Raw genomic sequence first — 17,697 nt, forward strand, 5'->3', positions numbered from 1 at the left:
CCAGAGTTATGGACTTTGTAGATGATAAGGTGGAATAAATATTTCAAGTCTGAATCAAATCCATTAGGTAATAACTGAGACAGAGTGGAAGTGCTTCAAAACTTTAACCTGAAATTCTAAGTAAAAAGGGGGATAATTCACGAACTATTTGTGCAAGAGTTATGTCACTTTTGTAAATGCCGTGAGTGATGCTGAATAACTATTTACAGTTTTAATCAAATCTATTTACTGAGATATGAGTGAAAGTGTATGAAAACTCTATCCTGAAATTCTAAGTAAAATAGGGCACAATTCATGAAACATTGATATCAGAGTAATGGACCTTGTGTTTTATGATGTGGGTTATAAGGTAAAACAACTATTTTAAGTTTAAATCAAATCCATTTAGTAATAAATGAGATAGAATAAAAGTGCATCAAAAGTTAACCTGAAATTCTATTTAAAAAGGGGAATGATGAGGAATAACTATTTTAAGTTTGAAACAAATCCATCAAGTTATTACAGAGATAAAGTAAAAGTGCATCAAAACTTTAACCAAAGTGCGGATGCAAAAGAATGCCAACGCCAGGTCGAGTAGGATAGCTCTCTATACTTTGAATAGTCAAGCTAACTAGACAAAACATGCTGAAGTCAGTGAAAAATGGTTGGCGGACAAAGAGTTTAATGAACATATTACTTAGACATAATAAAATAATCAATTTCAAGATTTTTTTAAGACTTCAAGATTTTTATTTCAAAGCCACTGCTCATTTAGAGCACATGACATAATAACAAATACAATAATCAAAGAAAAAGAACATACATGTATATTGCTATGTTGGAACATAAAATTTGATGTTTTATTTAGTTAGAATAATAAAAAAATATTTACTTCAACATATACTTAATTAGATACATACATCTTAAGAAACATACCAAATTTTGGTCACAAGAATATGATACCTAAATCATATGGCAAAATATTAAAGTTCTGTCCAGAAACAATGTCAGTCTTAACTAGAGCTGTCACTATTGGTGACAAATGCTCCCAAAGTAGGCCCAAGAATGCCACAGTTGTATTCACAAAAAAAATCACATATCATTTTGTGACCTTGACCTAAGAGACCTCGGTCAAAAATGTGACACATCTTCTCAATATGGTTTACATTTGTGTCAGGTTATTTTCAAATCCCTTGATAAATGGCAGAGTTATGGACCAGACAAGAAACACCTTTGACTTCCAAGTGTAACCTTGACCTTGGAGCTAGGGGTCTGCGTCTTGCACATGGCACCTCATCTCTATAGGGAACATTTATGCCAAGTAATTTCAAAATCCCTAGGTCAATGGCAGAGTTATGGACCGAACAAGAAACAGATCATGTTAACCTATAACCTCTAAGTGTGACCTTGACCTTGGAGGTAGGGGTCTGTGTCTTGCTCACGACATGTTGTCTCAGTATTGTGAACATTTATGCCAAGTAACTTCAAAATTCCTTAATAAATGGCAGAGTTATGGACCGGACACGAAACATACCCTGTTAACCTTTGACTTGTAAGTGTGACCTTGACCTTGAAGCTAGGGGTCTCGGTCTTGCGCACGACATGTCGTCTCATTATGGTAAACATTTATGCCAAGTTCTTTCAAAATCTCTTCATGGATGGCAGAGTTATGGACCAGACATGAAACAGACCATGTTAACATTTGACCTCTAAGTGTGACCTTGACCTTGGAGCTAGGGGTCTGGGTTTTGCGCAGGACACTTCGTCTCATTATGGTTTAGTTATTTCGAAATCCCTTTATGGATGGAAGAGTTACAGTCCGGACAAGAATTTACCAGGCGCACGCATGGACGGACAGTGCGATTTTAATATGCCCACCTTTGGGGGCATTAAAACACTGTAACAGTAATTCCAGCATTTGAACTCAAAGTCTGAACATGAAATTTCAAATTCTGAACAATATTTCAACAAACTCATCATGAATTCTAGTTTCTCAAAGCCAATAGAACAAGAGCTCATAGTAGAACACGAAATGTCCACCGCCATCCCCTGATCCAAGTATTACAACAAATCGACTGATATTTAGAACCAATAACAGGGAACGCATAGACTTATATACAAAAGTTTTTTATTTCATTTTTTCTATTTAGTAATTTACACTAGAAGTTAAAAAGTTTGCTTTTAAACTACATAATTATATAAAACAAGAGCTGTCGTATGACAGCGCGCTCCATTATTCAAAGAACTGATTGAAAGAGAGGTCAAAATATTACCAAGAATTTTCAGACAAAAGAAAACAAATAGAACAAGGCAGTCTGAACGACAGCTAAATCCCCCGCCACTGCTATGGATAGTTTAAGGGTAAACCTTTGATTTTAGCTGTGACCGTGACCTTGAACGGACATGGCTGACTCATGAATTCTGCACAACGTCTTGATGAGGTGATCATTTGACCAAAGTTTCATGAAAATCCTTCAAGGGGTTTAGGAGATACAGAGCTGAAACCTTTGACCTTCAGTTGTGACCTTGACCTTGAGTTGACATGGCTGACTCATGAGTTCTTGATGAGGTGATCATTTGACCCAAGTTTGATGAAAATCCTTCAAGGGGTTAAGGAGATACAGAGTGGACACCAAATGGAAGACCTTGACCTTGAGCCGGCATGGCTGACTCATGGGTTCTGCACATCGTCTTGATGAGGTGATCATTTGACCCAAGTTTTATAAAATTCCTTCATGGGGTTTAGGAGATATAGAGCGGACACAAAATGGCAGGCTCAAACCTTTGACCTTGAGTTGTGACCTTGATCTTTAACCGACAAGGCTGACTCATGGGTTCTGCACATCGTCTTAATGAGGTGATCATTTGACCCAAGTTTCATGAAAATCCTTCAAGGGGTTTAGGAGATATGGACCGGACACGATTTTGTTACGGACGGAAAGACAGACGGAAGGACAGACGCAGACCATTCCTATAATCCCTCCGCCACGGCGGAGGATTAATAAACAAACAATGTTCCTGTATTTGTGGATTTTGATAAGTCTTGCACTAAATGGCAATGTGTATGAAAAACTGAACCAATTTAAAAGTGCAGAAATGGCCATAATTTAACCAAAGTAGATGACAGAGTTATGTATTCTTGCCTACAGATAGAGACTATTATACTGAACAAGTGATAAAAGTTTCAAAGCCATATGTAAAACACTTAACACAAAATATAAACTGGTACGAAAAACTTAACCAAGATTTCTAAGTCAAAAGGGGCCATATTCAGGAAAAATCCTTGATGGAGTTATGTACTCCTGGCCTTTTACTGGACATGGTGATGGTAAACAAGTGTTGAAAGTTTCAACGCATTATTTTAAAAGACTTGACAAAATGTGGACTGGTACGAAATACTTAGCCAAGATTTCTAAGTCAAAAGGGGCCATAATTCAGCCAAAATCCTTGATGGAGTTATGTACTCTTGCCTATAACTGGACATGGTGATAGTAAACAAGTGTTGATAGTTTCAAAGCTTTATCTTAAAAGACTTTGTCAAAATATGAACTGGTATGAAAAATTTAACCATGATTTCTAAGGCAAAAGGGGCCATAATTCAGCCAAAATTCTTGATGAAGTTATGTGCTCTTGTCTATAACTGGACATGGTGGTGACTAACAAGTGCTGAAAGTCTCAAAGCTTTATCTCAAAAGACTGTCAAAATGTGGACTGATACGAAAAACTTAACCAAGGTGTGACGCTGACGCAGACGCCGTGGTGAGTAGGATAGCTCTACTTATTCTTTGAATAGTCGAGAGCTAAAAACTATTATCACTGGAACCTGAAACATCAATGTTTTTTTTCCATATTGACGCTCAAATTTTATATTGGATATCTGACGTAACTTGTGATGTAAATTTCGTGCATGCCGTCGCATTTAAACAGTTCTGTTGCCAGAATAATTTTCAATCTCACTCAGGCTTAATAACAAATACGACTCATTTATGCAGTTATTTAAGTGTAGACATGGATGTAATAAAAAGATTATTAGATTTACATCAAGAAACCTGCCCCCATTTTTTCACAGGATATTTTGTTTTGTTCGATTTAACGTCGCACCGACACATGATAGGTCATATGGTGACTTTCCAGCTTTTAATGGTGGAGGAAGACCCCAGGTGCCCCTCTGTGCATTATTTTATCACGAGTGGGCACCTGGGTAAAACCACCGACCTTCCGTAAGCCAGCTGGATGGCTTCCTCACATGAAGAATCCAACGTCCCGAGTGAGGCTCGAACCCACATCGATGAGGGGCAAGTGATTTGAAGTCAGTGACCTTAACCACTCGGCCACGGAGGCCCTTTTCACAGGATAATATGGCGCTCCTAAAGTCGTGCAATATTTCCGCTGCAGAACTCTTGCAGATTTCTTGATACAAATCTATGTACCTATAATTACACTTTAGGCTCATAACAGATTATACAATTTGGTGTGTAAAATTTCAACTGAAACTGATCAATAATGTTAAAATTCTCCACACTCAATGTTTCAGGTCAGTAACAAAGTACAATGTACATGTAAATTTACAACTCTTTCTTATAATTTCTCTATTAAACATACAATTGAAATATCATGTGTTTTAACAAGTATTCATCAGTCAGGGGTGTAACTGTTTTAAGTTATGTAACCTACAGTATTTCAGTTACTTTTCAAGCCTTTTATAACCTGTATTAGTCATATATAAATATATGGTTAACTCAGGTAAGTTATTCAAAAAGTCTTCTTGCTGTATTCACAAGTGACCTTTAAAGTAAAATTAGTAGCAAACTGTGGTTAATCATATTCTCTTTTAGTCTGATCATGACCTGATAAGCATAAAAGGGATGTTAAGAGTTTTATAGCTTTAAAACTTTTATAAACCTTTATCATCCTTGTGTAAAAAATTTACTGCATGGCTGGAAAGATAAAAATTCAAGGATTCAGGAAATAATTGCATTAGTCTCATTCAAAATGAGGAATTAGCTAAACACAGGTTTTATGATAACTAAAACAAGTTATGAAAGTATATTAAGCAATAACTCAAATGGGTTATGAACTGCCATATTACAACTTGAAGCAGTTACAACCCTGACTGTTCATACCGTATTTATGGTACATGTAGTGAGGCAAGCATAGCAAGTTCTTCACAAAAGAATATAAATTTTAACAAGAAATTATAATAAAAGACTTGACATACAAATATGATTCTTACATCATTAAATCTTGCCTGTTTTTCAGACTTTTCTAGGTAATTTGATATGCTCAAGCAATAAAACTGTTAAACATACATGTATATTATTTTTCTAAACTCTTTTAAACCTTACCCTGCTAAATTTCCATAATGAACTTGTCTATCTTTCAATTTGGACACTACCATTAACAGACTGATTACAAACACTGTATATCATGATCAGACTGCACACATGTGCAGGCTGGTCATGATCTACACTGGTCGCTGAATTAATTGTGTCCAGCATGATACGGGTTTGAAAGTACCGGTAATTAAAATTCTAGTGAGTTTCTAGTGGGTTATATCTATACACCTTTTGTTAACGCCATTAATTTAGAAAATAGAATTTTAAAAAATATATAATTAAGAAAAAATATATCTCATTTAGTGATTTGGCGTAGAATAAATCATTGTTTGGAGTTCAGATGGTTTCTTTTCTAGTGCACCGCTATGCCATTTGACGCCATGATGTATGATTGTGACATCAGAACAGTGAATTTTTTGTATAATGAATTAATAAATCACTTTTTTCAGCGCTTTTTTTTAATAGGAAAATTAATCGGATCGTGTTAGAATTTCATATATCAAATGAAAGCTTCTAAAGGTATTTTTCTTTTACAACACTCAATAAAGGAAGGTATTCCATTCAAAAGTATTAGTGACACAATTCACAAAGGGAATAAATTTTAGATGATAACCTGTTACATGTTGTTCCAAATGAAATGAACTTTGAAAATAGAGCTAGAGCTTAAAAATTCAACCCGACATTTACACTTGTATCATGTCTTACTTATAACTTATTAAATTATATACAGATTAAACGATGTAGCTTTGTAGTAAATTGTACACGTGTTAAGTAGAAATGGAACAAGATAATCCTAACTTTTAACAAACTTAGCAAAATCTAGATTATGTAGTTTTGTCATTTTCCAACAAACATTAAAATATCCAATCATTTTTAATGGGGTTACCCCACAATGGGCTTCAGACATTAAAAAAGATAGCTATCTTTCACTTTAGATATTAAGCTCAGATGTAGAAGATTACAATCAAGTATATAACTTAACCTAATATATATTTATTAATTTTATAGTATATGTACATGTAGAACTACAATCATATACTTCAAATTTTAATGGTAGTACAAATTTATACTGTCTTTAGCTATACATGTTTGCAGTGTGTATTAATTCTAACCTAATGTATAGCACTGTTAATATGCATAAACTTGCTAAATTTAATGTTTTAACAATTCAGGTCTTGTATACCTTTAACAAAAGAAATTTCAAATACAAAGTAGACAAGTCTGTCATCAGATAATGACCAATATACATGATCATGTGAAATGTTACTAGCTTCTGTGGGTTATCAAAAAATAATGCACAGAGACAAACTATGAATATTTTGAAGAGAATGAGTATAATAAGTGTACTTCATACAATCAGTCTTCCTTTGACTAGTTCTACATAAATTAATATCACTTTTTCTCCGAAATGACCTTATGTTGCAAAGGAACTACATGTATATAATATACTATTGATTTAAATGGTTTGTATAGAATAAGTATAACAAGAGTTCTTAAGTCAATAAATAAGTCTTTCTTTGACTAGATTTGTGCAAATTAATCTCACATTTTTCACAACCAGAATAAATAGAACTAGTTTCAACTTCAAAACGAAAAGAAGTGTTGCAACGATTCGAACAAATTAAATGTTTTCTTGGCCATGTTGGTGAGCTCACACTTGGTCACAAGTTCGTGTCTTCTCAAATCAACGGCTTCCAAGTAAACTTCAACATTTAACATCCTCAAAAGAGAGGACAACAACTTTTTCATTTTATACGTGCACTGAATGATACCATCCCTGGTATACACCTTTGTATATATATCCCCTTGTCACACATTGTGGGCTCATTGAAACTTCATTTTCAATGGAGTCAGATCACCTGATATGAACATATCTCTATACACTTCTGCGGTTTTCCAACTTAAAAATATATGAAATCTGTTAACCTGTCCAGCGACAAATTTCACAACATGCAATATTAAAATTTACACTTGTGTCTGACCATTCATGGTAGTTTTCAACTTATAACATACTGATATCACCAATACTGAAGACATTTATAAGAAACGACGCCCTCATCGACAGAACCACCATCATTCCCCTTTCATATCCTCTACTCTTAGAGCATATGTACTGATACTGACAACAATGCTTTTTAAGATCAGTCATGGTTGAACTTCAACTTGAAGAATTTCAGGTGGCTTAACAACCAATCTATGAATCCGAACATTTACTCTTTGTGTAAATTAGTCGAACTAATCCGACAGTTTCTTTTATATTGTGACGGTCAAACTGAATATTGCTTTAATTTATCATTACATTAAAAGTTGATGTGAACATACTTTTGAACTTCACAAACTTTGTTGTCTGTTTGTTGTTGTTGTTGCTGTTTTTTTTTTTTTTGTTTTGTTTATTGATAGTACAATTCTTCAAAGCTGCCTCCAGCTTATTAACGCACACACTCTGCACCCATGAGCAAGTACTACATTTGTTTTCTTTCACAGTAGCCACGTCTAGCCGACCTTCAACATGGTTACGAATATAGTTGGAACGAACCAGAGTCCACATTTATCTGCATTACTCATACAAATACTGCATTTTTCGATGTAAACATTGAACGGAACTGTTTTAGACAATCAAAATCCAGACAGATGCACTAGTATGTTGTCTTAAAATAGTTTCTTCCATTCATACGTGCATTTTTCAAACTGTTTGAAAGTCGAATCAATAATGGCGCTATCCCAGAATACACGCCGTTCCAACGGTCTTATACCGTAATCATATACTACGGTCTGTACCCGTTACTATTTAACCGTAAAACCCATTAAATTTTACGGTATTTTTTTACAGTGTACTTGCCTAGCCTGAAACAATGCACGGGGGGACATATGGGATTTTCTTCGGCCACCAAAAGCTGACAAAGTCGCCTTCTGATCTAAGTTGTGTCAGTGTGATTCTAAACCCAAGAAAAACGAACTGTAGGCTTGCGGGTGTCTCTACTGTGTCGTTGGGCCATTTTTGGGTTTGTGGAAAGAGGGTGTGGTTTCTTTCTTTCTGAGCAAACGACTTGAGGAGATATGTTTGCGTTTGAGCATTTCTTAACTGAGTTTACATTATTTAGTGGTTCATGTGATCACCCAAAAGGTAAACAGCTTTATTTAACATGAACTGTGCGACCAGTTAGGTGTTTATGTGATGTATCATTTACCTGCACATTCTTACCTCCATGTACGAACCTGTAATTACTGAGTGCCAAGCAAGGGAGCCATCAGTGTCATTGTTTAACGTCTTAGGTAGGACGAGGCCAGGAAGCAAACTCCCGACCTTTCCAAACTCAAAGCGGATACTCTACCATTGCGTTGTTGTTAAAAGCAGTTTCATTTGCAGACCGAATGAGCAACATATTTGACAAGTCGGGCATGTACAGCTCGTTTCGGATGTTTCGATTAGTTTTGCTTACGATAATGTAACGTGCATGCTCAAGATATAATATACCGTATTTTGAAATTTCAAGTAAATCGCTGATATGGGTTACCAGTGGCTATCATATATAAGCTTAAGCGGTTTAAAGCCTCTTTTTTTTCAAAGACGACAGCATATCTGCGTGGACCATTGTGTGTATGCGTGTGTCCTGGTTTAGCGTCCTTTCCAACAACCATCCATATAAACGACGGTGTCTTCTCGTAACAGTAAGTGCAATTTATAGTGCTGCCTCACTGGAGTATAAAGTCGTGCACACGTGCCGTGGCACCATACCCAGTCACATTATACTGACTCCTAGTACTATCCTCTTAAATCTAAACGCTAAGCGAGAAAGCTAATAGTACTTTTTATATTATTATGTGATATCACGTGCGTCGGTCTGTCCGAGCTTACATTTGCATACTTAGGTAGCTATATGAACAATAGGTAACTGTACCTTTTTCTCTGATGTCATTCATTCCGTAAGCTTTATGTGGCTATTTTTCTTTTACGTGGCTAAAAGAACAATAGAGGTAGCAAGAGTAGCCACATAAATACCCATATGTAGGAACGTCCGTCCGTCTGTCTGTCTGTTTGTCATATTTCTTGTCCGAAGCATAACTCAGTAATCATTCAAGGTATTGGCTTAACTTTGCATATAGGTAGGTGGCGTGGAGACGATGTGCAGTGCTCATGAATAAGGTCTGTATGTCAAAGGTTAAGGTCACGAATGGAGCTCAATGGTCAAATTCGACCATCATATTTCTTGTCCGCAGCATAACTTAATAACTGTTTAAGGTACTGACTTTAATCCTTGCATATTATAGGTTAACGGCGACGAGACGATGTGCAGAGCGCATGAACAAGTCGGTAGGTCAAAGGTCAAGATCACACATCAATTTCTTGTCCAGAGCATAACTAAAAATAACCATTCAGAGTATTGACTTCAATCTTGACATATAGGTAGGTGATGATGAGACAATGTGCAAAGTGCATGAACCAGTTAGGCATGTAGGCAAAAGGTCAAGGTCACAGAAAGGTCAAACCTGTCGGTAATGTTTTGTGTCAAGAGCATACCTTAATCCGTTCAACCGAGTCTAGTGAATGCCGTTGATCTGCCGACGACAGAACAGTATATGCATGTATCTGTTTTGGTAAATGTGAGTATTGGCTTGATTTTAGCGGAAAGAACTAACTATACAGACTGCATGATTCCATGTTTGAAAAGGACTCTACCGACGAAATCATGGCGTAAACAGAATATAAACTGCAGAAAAAGTGTGCAAATTTTCAACAAAATGAGTCATTTGATGAATCGGCCGCAAATATTCTTTTTTATTCGCAAACCCGAAATATTTGAATTATTATTTCTCTGTAATTATTCGAAACCACAGCTTCCAATTCGCTTTATCTGCAAAGCTATTTACTTTTGAAGTTGGTACGCCTTGATGATTTAGGTAAAGACAACGGCAGTTAATATAAATATTGGTGCAGATAAATGCAGTTAGATCAGTGGATTGGATTATGTGACGTTTGCTTCAGTAAATATAGTTGAATCTGTAAAATCATTGAACTTTTAATTTGTATTTTACACTGACCAGAAAGAAAATGCCTCTTTCAACCCCATTTTACAATATTTTGTTTGCCGTGAGTTAAAATTAGAAAAGAATAATTTAGTTCATAAATTTGATGATGGTTAATTAGATAGCATTTCATGGTCGCATTTTGCTTCAAAACTTGAACTACAATAGACTGGTCAGAGGAATTTCACTGACACAATCTGTAGCGTGTGTGGTCACTTCTAATGGCAACCACAGTAGCAAGACGTACGTACAGGTACCGTGGGATTCTGGCCCACTCCTGGAGGAGCGATGCTATCAGTTCCCGGACGTTGGCAGGCTGCGGTTGACGTAGACCTATACATAGAGCTCTGAATTCGGCTACCCCTATCGGGCCTCAGAAAGTTTACGGACGTTGGTTTCCCGCGCTTTGTGTAAATACGCTGTTATAAGAAAAAGTGCTGAAAGACCGAGCCTTGGCGTTGACGGAATATAGAGACAACCACAGGACGTAACATCTGGTCGATATAAACGCCTGGCTGCGAGATTACCTTGGCACACGACGAGTTGGGGCTTAAACCTATTGATGACTGGCCAGACCATAACTCCGCCCCCATCGGAAGGATTGTGCTGCAGAACGCAGTTGTTAGCTTAGCGTTCACGACGTCGTCTGTAGACAAGGATACGTCTGTGGGCGTTCCACTTGTATGTTGAAACTTAGTATGTTGACTCATCACTAAACACTACGTTCTGCCAACGCTGACCGCGATGGTCGCCGGCTCAAATTAGACGTTGGCGTAAGAACTAGACAGCGGTAGGGCCTGCGGCAGATAATTTCCCAGTTCTCTTAGCCGATTTCTCACTGTATGTCGAATTATAGGCCGTCCACGGTTACGTACCACTAAACGTGAAGTAGATTCAGCCGTCACAAATCTGTCACGCAAATGGCATTGACGTAAGTAGTTGTCCTGCCGTTACAGGTGGTCTACCCGAACGAGGCCTATCGACAAGTGTTCCCTTGTCTCTGGCGCGCCGAACGAGACGCAGTATTGTCGAACGAGAGACGTTAAAACGTATAGCGTCTTTCTTGCGTTCGCCCACATTCGAGCATGGCCAAAACTTTGGCCCTCTCTTCGAAATTTCGCCTTCACATTATCAAAAACTGATTGTCAGAAAATGTCTGAAAATATGGTCGTTTGTCGACTAACACATGTACCTGTGTAACATTTAAACTGAAATTCTAAGCAAAAGGGGGGCATAATTCACGAAATATTAGTGCAAGAGTTATGGCCCTTGTATCATATGATGTTCGTGATGATGTGGAACAACTATTTTATGTTTGACACGAGGCGTTCGCTATTATTATTTTTCGGCGAACGCCGTCTAAATTCGTTTTTCGTTTACCTATGCCACGTTACTTCTGTTTGCCAATCAAACTACTTGATAACGCATTAGAGATAATTTATCAAAATGGAAGATTTATGCAACACTCTGCCTGATTGGACGAGAGTGTCAATTTCTTTCACTCTGTTGATTGTGCTACGCTGAGTGAAATGTAGACAAAGCGTTTATCCTAAACGACGCTGTTCACAGTTTTAAAGCTAACTTTGGCTCAGTATATTTAGCAAGAATATTGATATATCTCAAAATGATAAGTAAGTTTAATAAATATGATAAAAACCTGTTCAAATACCAACATATATCAAATTACAGAAAGAGCTGAATACGGTCTGCGTATCACATGAATAAGGGTGTGATAAGAGTCTTTTATGTAGAGAAGAACTTTAAAAGATTTTCCTTGTTACAATTGCCATCTGTATATGAAAAGGTTTCTTGCTTTTGTGACTTATTCAGATTGCATATTAAAATGAGTACTTGTTTGCTTTGATATATTTGTTATAAGTTATTTAACTGATTTATTATATATGAATAGTTTTCTTTAGTATAGTATGCAAATATTGAACTCAGTTGAAATCTGTTTCATTATATATATGCTATATAATGACTGAATCTCATACAGCTTATCTATGTGATATGACTACGGTAAAACTTTGCTTATAAAAGAGAAATATTGAAATAATTACAATTGTATGTTTTGCTTGACCTTCGCTTTTTTATAGGTGTGACGTCATTGTCCAAAGATTCATGAATAGCGAATATGCATTTGTTAAAGCGGGATCAGTTGGCCTATTTTCGAAATAAATAAAAATAATAAATAAAAAAGTCCTTTAATTGATTTTTTCAACTTTCTTCACCTGGGACATTTGACCCCTTTTAGGGGCTGCTAGAGCTAAAACTAGAAATGCCTTTATACAGCGTCTCATGAACAGCTTGGTGGATCTTTGTCATACTTGGTCTGGGGCATCATTATAAGGTCCTCTTCCAAATTTATTTATATAGGAACTTGGGCCCTATTAGGGACAACTATAGCTAAAAGTAGATATGCCTTTCTCCGCATTAACCACTAAAATGTAATGGATTTTTATCAAACTCGATGTGTATACAATATCGTAAGGTCTCCTGCTATTTTGTTACATATGGGGATAGGGACCAATTTAGCTAAAAATATAAACACGTTTAATGACCTCTTCTCATGAACCGCTTCATGAATCTTCATCAAACTACTGCTGTAATTATTCGTCTAAGGATAAACGAAACAAAATTGCAACCCTACGAAACCTTTGCGAAAAATTAAAAGAGAACCGTTTAAATTGTTAATGTGCGGTGTTTAGTTTTGCAATTTGAAAAATGTTAGATGAAAGATGAATGTTAGATGAAAAATTCATAAACTTCTTTCCTTATTACAATTCGCCGACCATCATTTTTAAAAATATTTCTTGTTTTCATATGTTGGTATCTTGGTATTAAAGTAAACCAATGTATTTTTGACATTTTCAGGGTAGATCAAGGTACAACAGTTAGAAGCATTGTCTTCTTTTCATTATGCACAATTTCATGCGTATAGTGACATTACTTCTGGATCAACCCTCATACTTTTCAAGATAAGCAGGACACAAATTCGGATTGATGGACAGGCAGTCAAACAAACAATGGTAAATCCAAGTTTCACCCCCATAACAAGAGTGCCAGACTCACAAAATACGATCGCCATCAAACATGGCCTAATTCAAGGGGTATAATACATGTGCCCGAGGCGATTTGGGTGGTTATCGTACTTGGCCGAAATATTATGCCCACAAACATTGTCAGCAAGTTTGGTGAAGATCGGATGAAAATTGTTTGACTTAGAGAGCGGACAAGGCTAAATTTGCAGTTTTTCGAGTAATTCAAGGGCCATAATCCAAGTGCATGGGACGATTTGCCTGGTTATCGAACTTGGCCGAGATGTTATGCCCAGAAAAATTGTCAGCAAATTTGGTGCAGATCGGATGAAAACTGTTTGACTTAGAGAGCGGACAAGGCTAAATTCGCTGTTTGTTTTTTTTAGTAATTCAAGGGCCATAATCCAAGAGTGCTTTGGACGCCGCCCGCCACCGCAGGTGTTCACATAATACGCCCCACTCTTCCAGAGACGGGCGTACAGAAAGGTTCATTACACTGCCATTTTACAATTCCCGAATACTGAAATATTACAATACAGAAATACACATGTAAAACAGTTATAGAACCTGTACAATGCATGCCAGTTCATCACATTTGCAAAGTGTGTGCGAAACAGAGATATGGAACCCAAAACACTGCAGATCAGGTCATCACAGTGAACAAGTTTGTTCAGTTTCAACCCATTCCCATTAGTAGGTAAAGAGGTAGCAGCTTACATAAAAAACTTTGCCAAAAAATGTTTATCTTATCGGAAACAGGACAAAATTTTGTAAACAAGAGCACCACCTTGCGGGTGCAGATGCTCATCTGATTTTTTGTCTCTGAATAATAGAAATATTGACATACCCATGATTTTCTAAGTCCAAAAGGGGCCATAATTCTTGCAAAAAGCTGTATAAAGTTACGGTACTTGCTGAGCAGAGTCAGCTTTTTATGGCGAATAACTGCTCCAAGTTTTAAAGCAATAGCTTTGACTGTTAAGGAGAAAAGTTGACCTAAACGCAGAACTTAACCAAGAAATCTGATATTTTCCAAGTCCAAAAGGGGCAAAAAGCAGAATGGAGTTATTTTTCTCGCTGTACAAAATCAGCTTTTGATGGTGAAGAAGTGTTGCAAGTTTTAAAGCAATAGCTTTGCTAGTTTTGGCAGGCTTTCAAGCACTATTTGGCAAAAAATTAGGGCTATTTTTGCCAAAAATAAGGGCTAAATTAGGACTAGATGCCCACAGGCAACATGTCAAGCTGCCCTTTAACCAAATATATTGCTTTTCATCATCACTCAATGAAGTAAATCTATGTTTCATGAAGCTGTAGCCTAGGAACTCATGGAAAACGATAGAAACATTCTCTGTAAATGAATCTTAAAGAATATTGAATTTAACTTAAGTTAATTGGTTCATTACATGCATGACTTTAAAAAATTGAATTTTTTAGGATTTTAAGGACCACCTGAAAGCCTTTTTAGGAGAAAATCTGACCTCAACATAGAACTTAACCAGGCAACGTCGACGCCGATCAAGTGACGACAATAACTTTTTTTTTTTTAAAAATCAGACGAGCTAAAAAGCAGAATAGTTATGGAACCTGTGCACTGCAAGTGAGTTTATCTCAGTGATTAAGCGTGTGAAGTTTCCAATCATTTTGTTTGATTTTGATTGATTTGGGTTTAACGCCGTTTTTCAACAGTATTTCAGTCATATAACGGCGGGCAGTTAACCTAACCAGTGTTCCTGGATTCTGTACCAGTACAAACCTGTTCTCCGCAAGTAACTACCAACTTCCCCACATGTATCAGAGGTGGAGGACTAATGATTTCAGACACAATGTCGTTTATCAAATAGTCACGGAGAACATATGCCCCGCCCAAGGATTGAACTCGCGACCCCGCGATCCGTAGACCAACGCTCTACCTACTGAGCTAAGCGGGCGGGTTAAGTTTCCAATCAATTCTTACTACTGGTTTTGAGATACCAAGTTTGTCCAAATCAAGATGCCAACAAATGGACGAGTGCAATGGCTCTACCTATTCTTCAAATAGTTGGATAAAAGATCATTTCTCCACAACTTCCAGATCAAGTGGCAGACACCCTAACCACTACTCTCCTTGAAGAGTTCTATTGAACAAGAGGGTCATGAAGGCCCTGTATCGCTCACCTGACCTATTGACCTCAAGATCATCAGGACAGTTTCATTAAGGTATGGTCATAAATGTGGCCTCTAGTGTTAACTAACTTTTCGTTTGATTTGACCCGGTGACCTTGTTTTTGACACCACATGACCTAGATTCGAACTTGATCTAAAGATCATCAAGATTAACATTCCCACTAAGTTTCATGAAGATACAGTCATAAATGTGGCCTCTAGAGTGATAACTAGCTTTTCCTTTGATTTTACCTGGTGACCTAGTTTTTGACCCTACATGACCCAGATTCAAACTGGACTTTGAGATCATCATGATTGACATTCTGACCAAGTTACATGAAGATATAGCCATAAATGTGGCCTCTACAGTGTTAACAAGCTTTTCTTTTGATTTGACCTGGTGATCTAGTTTTTGACCCCAGATGACCCAATATCAAACTCATCCTAGATTTTATTGAGGGCAAGATTCTGACCAAGTTTCATTAAGATCGGGCCAAAATTGTGACCTCTAGAGTGTAAACAAGCTTTTCCTTTGATTTGACCTGGTGACCTAGTTTTTAACCCCAGATACCCAATATCAAACTTGTCCATGATTTTATCTAAGGTAACATTCTGACCAAGTTTCATTAAGATTGGGCCAAAATTGTGACCTCTAGTGTTAACAAGCTTTTCCTTTGATCTGACCTGGTGACCTAGTTTTTGACCCCAGATGACCTAATATCGAACTCGTCCAAAATTTTATTGAGGGCAACATTCTGACCAAGTTTCATTAAGATTAGGCCAAAATTGTGACCTCTAGAGTGTTAACAGTCAAATTGTTGACGACGACGACGGACGGACGACTGACGACGGACACATGGCGATCACAAAAGCTCAACTTGAGCACTTTGTGCTAAGGTAAGCTAAAAAGGGAAGTCAATTTGTTCAATGAGATGCTGGACCCACTTTCTTGTAATGTAATGCAAAGAAAACAAGAGGGCCATTATGGCCCTATATACCGCTCACCAGAGTTGATCTGGCCTACTGACCTACTTTTTGACCCCACATGATCAAGTGTTGAACTTGACCTAAAAATCATCAAGAAAAACCTTCTGACTAAATTTCATAAAGATCTGGTTACAACTGTAGCCTCTAGTGTTCACAAGCTTTTCCTTTGTTTGGACTGGTGACCTAGTTTGACTCCAATTTCGAACTTTACCTATAGATTATCAAACAAGAGGGCCATGATGGCCCTGTATCGCTCACCCGAGTGCTCAAAATGATATGATCAAGTTTCGATATAGAGCACAAAGGCATACACATTTTAACAAGATTTGAAAAAAAATTGTAGAGGTCCACTAGGCAATGCTACATGTCAAATATCTAAGATCTAGGCCTTCTGGTATATTTTTAGAAAATTTTGAAGATTTTTCTATGTACAATCAAGTAACCCCATGGGGCGGGGTCAATTTGACCCCAGGGTTCATGATCTGAATATATTTTGTAGAAGTCTACTAGGCAATGCTACATGTCAAATATCTAAGATCTAGGCCTTCTGGTTTATTTTGAGAAATTTTTTTGAAGATTTTCCTATGTAAAATCAAGTGACCCTAGGAGCGGGGTCAATCTTGACCCTGGGGGTCATGATTTGAATAAATTTTGTAGAGGTCCACTACGCAATGCTGCATGTAAAATATCTAAGCTCTAGGCCTTCTGGTTTATTTTTAGAAAATGTTCCTATGTAAAATCAAGTGACCCCTGGGGCGGGGTCAATCTTGACCCCGGGGGCCATGATTTGAATAAATTTTGTAGAGGTCCACTAGGCAATGCTACAGGTCAAATATCTAAGCTCTAGGCCTTCTGGTTTATTTTTAGAAAATTTTTGAAGATTTTCCTATGTAAAATCAAGTGACCCCTGGGGCGTGGTCAATTTTGATCCTGGGGTCATGATTTGAACAAAGTTGGTAGAGGTCTACTAGGCAATGCTTCACACCAAATATCTAAGCTCTAGGGCTTCTGGTTTTTGAGAAGATTTTTTAAGATTTTCATATGTAAAATCAAGTGACCCCTGGGGCGGGGTCAATTTTGACCCCCGGGTATGATTTGAACAAACTTGGTAGAGGTCCACTAGGCAATGCTTCACACCAAATATCTAAGCTCTAGGGCTTCTGGTTTTTGAGGAGATTTTTAAAGTTTTT

The sequence above is a fragment of the Mercenaria mercenaria genome, chromosome 6, assembly GCF_021730395.1.
Source record: "Mercenaria mercenaria strain notata chromosome 6, MADL_Memer_1, whole genome shotgun sequence".
In the NCBI taxonomy this organism is placed as follows: Eukaryota; Metazoa; Mollusca; class Bivalvia; order Venerida; family Veneridae; genus Mercenaria; species Mercenaria mercenaria.